Below are 7,327 nucleotides of genomic sequence, written 5' to 3'. Positions count from 1 at the left end.
CAGATCATAGCAGGAGATCAAACATGGTGCCCCCCAGCCCCTGCAGCACTGATTGGAGCGATCGTTCTATGATGCGCAATCGCTCCAATCAGCGTGCAGTGGGGCGGTCTGATCTGCAGGTGACCGCCCTCCCCAGGCTTATGTTGGAATGGGAAGCCCTCCCCCAGCATGTCTGCGGTGTGAACCGGCTGGTACTTGTAGTACCACGCTGACGGCGACGACGCTCCCGCCGCTACTTTCAGGTTGCCACTTCCACTGTGAGTATTGCGTTCGTGCACCCCCTGTAGCCCCTGCGCGCTCCCGCGATGGCCCCTGCCCGTGCTGAGGTGCCCTCCCCGCCATCTGCCCCCAGCCGTGATCTGCCCCCGTGATCTCTATTCTGCTTCTATGCTTCTGCCTCTGCTTCTCTGGTCTTCCCCTTCCCATCTGCTCTCCCTCTCCGATGTCCCCTACCTGCCTCCACCGGGTCCTCCGAGGTCTTCACTGGCCCGATCCGATCACATCTACCTCCATCGCTGGATCCTTCCTGGGTCTTCTGATGAGCTGTCCAACGTCCTGCCTGCTGCTCCTGTAAGAAGCTGTCCACTTTCTGCCTTCTAATCTTTCTGCAGTTCCTCTGGTCAGTTCTTCTGGGTACTGAGATTATGTATTTTTTTTTTATCCCCTGTCCGTTTTTACACCTCATCCATCCGTGCGTCCCGCCGACCGCTGATCAGTGATGCAGATAACGTATCTGCATCCGTGGTCAATTTTCGGTGGGACTTTTTTTTTTGTCCGTACCTTGCGTCGTTTTTTTGCATCTCATCCGTGTGTGTGTCCTGCAGTGGCCGAGGGTTGATCAGGAGTGCACATAACAGATCGGCGTCCCTGCTCAATTTTCGGCGTGACTTTTTTTTTTCCGTATCCCCAACGCTTTTTGTATCGCATTCGACCGTGCATGCTGCAGTGGCCGATAAGTGATGCACGACATCTGTGCGTTTGAAAAGTCAAATGGCACTCCTTTTCTTCCAAGCCCTGCTGTGCGTCCAAACAATTGATTTCCACCACATATGCGGTATCCGCATACTCATGGCTCAACATTATCAACTTCTGTGGAGCCCCTTGGGGCTCACTAAACATTTAATTTCCTTGAGGGGTCTAGTTTCTAAAATGGGTTCACTTGTGGGGGAGCTCCATTGTTTAGGCACCTCATGGGGTCTCCAAATGCAACATCACATCAGCTTATGATTCCAACCAATTTTGCTGTCAAATGGTGCTCCTTCTCTTCTGAGCCCCACCGTGCGCCCAAACAATTACTTTCCACCACATATGAGGTATATGTGTACTCAGGAAAAATTGCACAATACGTTTTATGGTGCATTTTTCCTGATACCCTTGTGAAAAAAAAGCTACCTGGTTCAAGTAACAGTTTTGTGGTAAAAAAAAAAATGTATTCATGGCTCAACATTATCAACTTCTGTGGAGCCCCTTGGGGCTCACTAAACATTTAGATAAATTCCTTGAGGGGTCTAGTTTCCAAAATGGGGTCACTTGTGGGGGAGCTCCATTGTTTAGGCACCTCAGGGGGTCTCTAAATGCAACATCACATCAGCTAATGATTCCAACCAATTTTGCTGTCAAATGGTTCTCTTTCCCTTCTGAACCCCGCTGTGTGCCCAAACAATTACTTTCCACTACATATGAGGTATCTGCGTATTCAGGAGAAATTACACAATATGTTTTATGGTGCATTTTTTCCTGATACCCTTGTGGAAAAAAAAAGCTACCTGCTTCAAGTAACAGTTCTGTGGTAAAAAATATATATATATTTTCACGGCTCAACGATATCAACTTTTGTGAAGCCCCTGGGGGTTCAAAAGGCTCACCAAACATCTAGATACATTTATTGAGGGGTCTAGTTTCCAAAATGGGGTAACTTGTGGGGGAGCTTCATTGTTTAGGCACCTCAAGGGGTCTCCAGACCCGACATGGCAACAACTTTGAGACCCATCTTGGAGTTTTGATATTTCAAATATATTCATGCAAACAGTAGGACAGTGGCATCAATTGGCCCCCTGCCCCTATTTCCCCATAGTGTGTTTGCACAGCAGGAAATTATGGTCCATGCAACACACAGGATGTGGGCTGGCATTTTACTTTTAAAAGCTGAGCACATAGCAACCATGCTTTCTGCAGTAGCACAACTAGTGCCCTAGAAATTTCTGTACAACTAGGTTGAGCACATGAGCCATGCAATGTACATGTGATGTTTCCCAGGCGTTGTGCCACCACCAAGTTTGCACCATTATTGCACACAGCCTTCCTTGGCTCCAGGTTTAGTGGAGACAGCTATTAATCAAACTTGGCCTGGATTATGGTCTATAACTCTGCAGCTGTGTGACTGCATTGTCTAATGCATATTAATTTAAACACTACCTGATTGTGTTGACTTACACACAGGATGTGGGCTGGCATTTTCATTTTAAAAATTAAGAGAAGCATAAGTGACAGGCATGGGCCTCATGTTCCCAGAACCCTGGCAATATAGACAAAAGACAATTTGGAGGCCCATCTTGGAGTCTTGAGATTAAAAACCTTTCAGGCAGACAGCAAGACAGTGGCAACAATTGCCTTCCCCCCTTCATATTTCCATAGTGTGTTTGCACCATCAGGGAAGTATGGTCCATCTAACATACAGGATGTGGGCTGGCATTTTAATTTTAAAAATCTAGATATCAATGAGCGATAAGCATGGGACTCTTGCTCCCAGAACCCTGACAATATAGACCAAAGACAATTTCCCCATAGTGTCTTTGTACAGCAGGGAATTATGGTCCATGCAACACACAGGATGTGGTCTGATATTTTTATTTTAAAAAGTGAGCACACAACAACCATGCCTTCTGCAGTAGCGCATCTAAGCCCTAGAAATTTCTGTACAACTAGGTTGAGCATGTGAGTCATATATGTGATGTCGCCCAGACGTAGTGCTCCCATCAGGTTTGCACCATTATCGCACATGGCCTTCCCTAGCTCCAGGTTCAGTGGAGACAGCCATTGATCAAACTTGGCCTGGTTAGTGGTCCACAACACTGCAGCTGTGTGACTGAGTTCTCCAATGTATATTAATTTAAGCACTGCCAGATGGTGTTGTCTTATGTGACGCCCTGGCAAAACCAGGTAGTCACAGATAGGCCCCCGCACAACACCTTCCCTCAACTAGCTAACACACAGCCGACCTGAAACCCTAGTCAGCCCCCCTTAGGGAAAGATAGGCACACCAGTGGGCGGGACCAGGCTGTTGGAAACGCCCACCCAGAGGTCTAGACAGCCCGGGGCGGGAAAACAAGCAGTGAAGTTTGTAGTTCAAGTGGAGAGGAGTGTAGGCTGGAGCTACGTGTAGCTTATCTAGGTGGCAGGAGACGGAAAGACGGCTCGGCAGATCCGAGGTGGACCGGGACAGGGTTGTAGCCCGCTGGTACCGACACAGAGAACTGACCCGGAAACCGTAGCACCGAGGGGGTACTCGGACCCTGAAGCCAGGACCGAAACCAGCGGCCTAGCTAATTAACCGATTGAGGGCAGGATTATAGGTCATGCCCCACCCAAAGTCCCTAAAGAAGACAACAGCCCACTGATAGGGATAAGGCCACCGCCAGGGCCCATAGATCCCACGGGCCAGCGTCTGCGGGCACGGCTCCTTAGGCCACATCAAGCCGGGAGCGGACTCCTGAGTTCCAGACCAGGCAGTCCACCTTACACAAAACAAGTGCCGAGGGAAAAGGACAGCAACCACCAGCCCGGATGGGGACCTGAATGCAACCGGCAGTGGCAGCCGGCCACCAGCACCTTGGTTTACCAAAAGACTTGTGTGATTCATTTACTGTGAGTAACCAAACATCTCCCCGCTTGTCCGGGCGCGCCAGCCCTTGCCATTGCTATACCCTGTACAAAGACACTGGGTCCCAGGGCAACCATCCCTAGCCATGGAGGGGTTAACATCCAGCTGCCACTACATCTCCCCCGGGTGCCCCAAAACAGCAGCGGTGGTGTCCCACCTCACCACACACCGTGGGTGGTGTCACGAACTTAATATGGTCTAGCCCGTCCATCTATGTCCCCCCCCCCCCTTTTATTCGGCATGTCCGCGTGACCCCCGGGTCCAGAGGATCCCTTGAGCCATAGACACACACAGCAGGTCTGGACCTGAGCAGCGGCGGCTGCTGGCACGGGGGCGGCACACCCCACAACTTGGCGGCACGAACAGGATTCAAACCCATAGTGATACAAAAAATAGCTTGTATCACCATTCTAATTTTTCAGTCAATGAAGCTGTGTGAGGCTGTGTCCACGATGCGTCGAGCTAGGTGCAGTTCTAAACGCACCCTCTGGCAGTAATTGATTTTGCCAAAGTTGATTTTTACCATAAAATAGCGCTAAAAACACATGCGTATTTACCGCGTTTTAGGTGCATTTTTAGCGCTTTTCAGATGCTTTAAAGACACTGCTAAATAAAGATTAAACAAACAATGAAAAAAGAGAAAAAAAAAAAAGGACAACATATATAATTTATTAAAAAAAAAAAGAAAATAGTTATATTTCATATAATTCTAGCGGTTATATACTATTTAGCGGTAAAATAGCAATAAATTGATATTTTTCATTAATTTGTCGGACTGTGTGTGTGTGTGTGTGTGTGTGTGTGTGTGTGTGTGTGTGTGTGTGTGTGTGTGTGTGTGTGTGTGTGTGTGTGTGTAAAGGGACATATCAAATCTTTATTTTGATATCCAAAAAGCATGTTTTCTGCACCTAAAAAGCAGGAATTTTGATGTTTGTTGCTTTTTGCAACTTCTCATTGACTTCAATGTTATCAAAACGCAGCCCAAATGGCAAAAACAATTACATGCTGCTTCTTTAAATGCTGAGTTTTTGCCCAAAATTATGCAAATTAAACGCAGCATTTTGAACTGCATGGTGGGCACAAGAAATCCCTATTTCTCATAGACTTTGCTGGGAAATCACAACGCATGCATTTGGGCATTAAAAAGGTGCAGTTGAAAACGCTGCAGAAAAGCATGTCAAAACGCAACGTGGACACAGCCTGAGGGCGTTTTTTGTGCCCCGATCTGGTGTTTTTATTGATGAAGTAGGTATGTTTTGATTACTTTTTTTTTTTTTTTGTGTCATTACAGCAGCTGAAAATTGAAATTTTGGGAATTTGATTTTTTAATTGTGTCGATTATGGATCAAAATAATTTTATATTTTGATAGATTGGACTTTCAGTTTACAGACGTAGCGTTACCACATAAGATGTATTCTTTATTTTTAATTGGAAGAAGAAAAAAAAAAAAAAGGGGCAATCCGAATTTAATTTTTTTAAACTTTTTTTTACATCTGTAGTCCACTTATGAGACATGAAGCTGCAATTGTCTAATTGCATGTAGACTATATAGCAATACCTTGGTAATCATATGCTGGTTTTCAATGGAGTACCATCTTAAGCAGGCCTGCACATTTGACTCGCGGGCCACATGCTGATCTCTGAAGGGTGTTGTGCAACCTGAGGAGACATTATGCATAGGAGCAGTGTGGGAGGATTTTATGGAAAGGGACAATGCATGTGGTATAATATGGAGAGGAGCAGTGTGGGGGGAATATTATGGAGTGAAGCAGTGTTGGGACATTACGGAGTGGGGCAGTATGGGCGGTAAATTATGGAAAAGCGCAATCACAGGGTACATTACGAAGAGGGGCAATATGGGGGGACATTACAAGTGTGTGGGAATATTATGGAGAGGAGCAGTGTGGGGGGAAATGTTCTGGAAAGGGGCAGTGGGGGAGGAGTATTTTGCACAGGAAGTTCAATGAGAAGCAATAATTTATTCAGTGGCACAGCATGGAAGATATTTTGGCCAAAAAATAAAAATAACACTTATTTTGAAGGGCACCATGTTGGGAAGTGCTGTTGAAGGCCGGAGAAGAAAGTCTGGAGAGACGAACTATGGGCGTGGAATACTATCATGGCATCTGTACTATGACAAAACTGTTGGGGATAAAAGGTATGTGAATGACGTCAATCATAGAGGTCACATCTTACCTCGGTGTAAATGTTTTTGTGAAACAACCTGTGTCTCAATAGTACCGTGGTTCCTGTATGGGCCACAGTCTGATGATGGCTGGCACTGCATTGCATTCATGTACTGATGGTTCTGGCGCTGCATGTCATGTACGGACAGTGGTTTTGATCATGTAGCATTTCATAAAGCAGTTAAAGTCAAAACTAAAAAATCATCAAAACTTAGTTTTGATATCTTGGAGGATTTTGTTGAGTTTCTGCTCAAAACTCAGTGTTTGTGTAAGTTTACCCAAATTTTTGGGGAGCAGAAACTCTCCAAACCTCTCTCAAATGCTCAACACTTGGTTCTGATGTATTAATGTACGGACTGTTGTCCTGGTGATATATTTATGCAAGTTAGGCTATGTGCCCATGGGGAAAGTGTCCTGCGGATATATCCGCAGGACATTCCGCAGGAGCTCCCAGAAAACCGCAGCACAAATTTGTGTTTCCATGCTGCGGTTTTATTGCGGAATGTTCTGCGGATATGCTTTGGGTATTCTGCATTGAGGATACAGTACCATGGCTTCGGCACTACATCCTCAATGCAGAACAAGTGCTCGAGTGATCGTGGCATTCATACCTCCATCACGCAGCACTTCACTTTCTGGCTGTGTCTGTCTGCACATTGCCGGAGAAGGTGGGCGGGCCTGATCTAGCTTCGGCTGTCACATGACCGGAGCTCGTGCAAGCCCCTCCCACCTCCTGCTCCCTGCTCCACTGCACCAGAGAGAGAGTGACTCCGGTGTCTTCAATCAAGACAGGTAAGTATGGGATCCTGCGGAAAAATCCACAGAAATTAACATGCTGCAGATTTTTCCGCAGGGAAATCCACATTATTTCCGCTGCGGAAAAAAACGCAGCCACAGCACTCCCCAAATGCCACATAAATGGCTGGGGACTCTCTGTACTGCAGATTTTTGAAAAATCCGCAGAATTTCCGCAAAAAAATCACGGCAAATTCCACAAATTTTCCGCAGCGTGGGCACATAGCCTAACCCTATATTTTTTATTTTTTTGCAGCCCCAATGGAAGTCACTACTTCAGACAGTTTGGGTCGCCACACACATGCAGCCAGCCATAAACAGATCACTTACCAGGGTGGGGCTTTTTTTGTTGTTTGGTGCACACTACATACAATCATGTTGTGGTCACCCCCAGTGCGAGCCGTTTAAACACTGCAAGCGGCTCGTACTGGACCAAGCACAGGGTGTGCCCAAGCACTGCGATTG

This window comes from Anomaloglossus baeobatrachus, chromosome 5 (assembly GCF_048569485.1).
Source record: "Anomaloglossus baeobatrachus isolate aAnoBae1 chromosome 5, aAnoBae1.hap1, whole genome shotgun sequence".
NCBI classification, from domain to species: domain Eukaryota; kingdom Metazoa; phylum Chordata; class Amphibia; order Anura; family Aromobatidae; genus Anomaloglossus; species Anomaloglossus baeobatrachus.
This window is presented reverse-complemented; position numbering follows the sequence as displayed.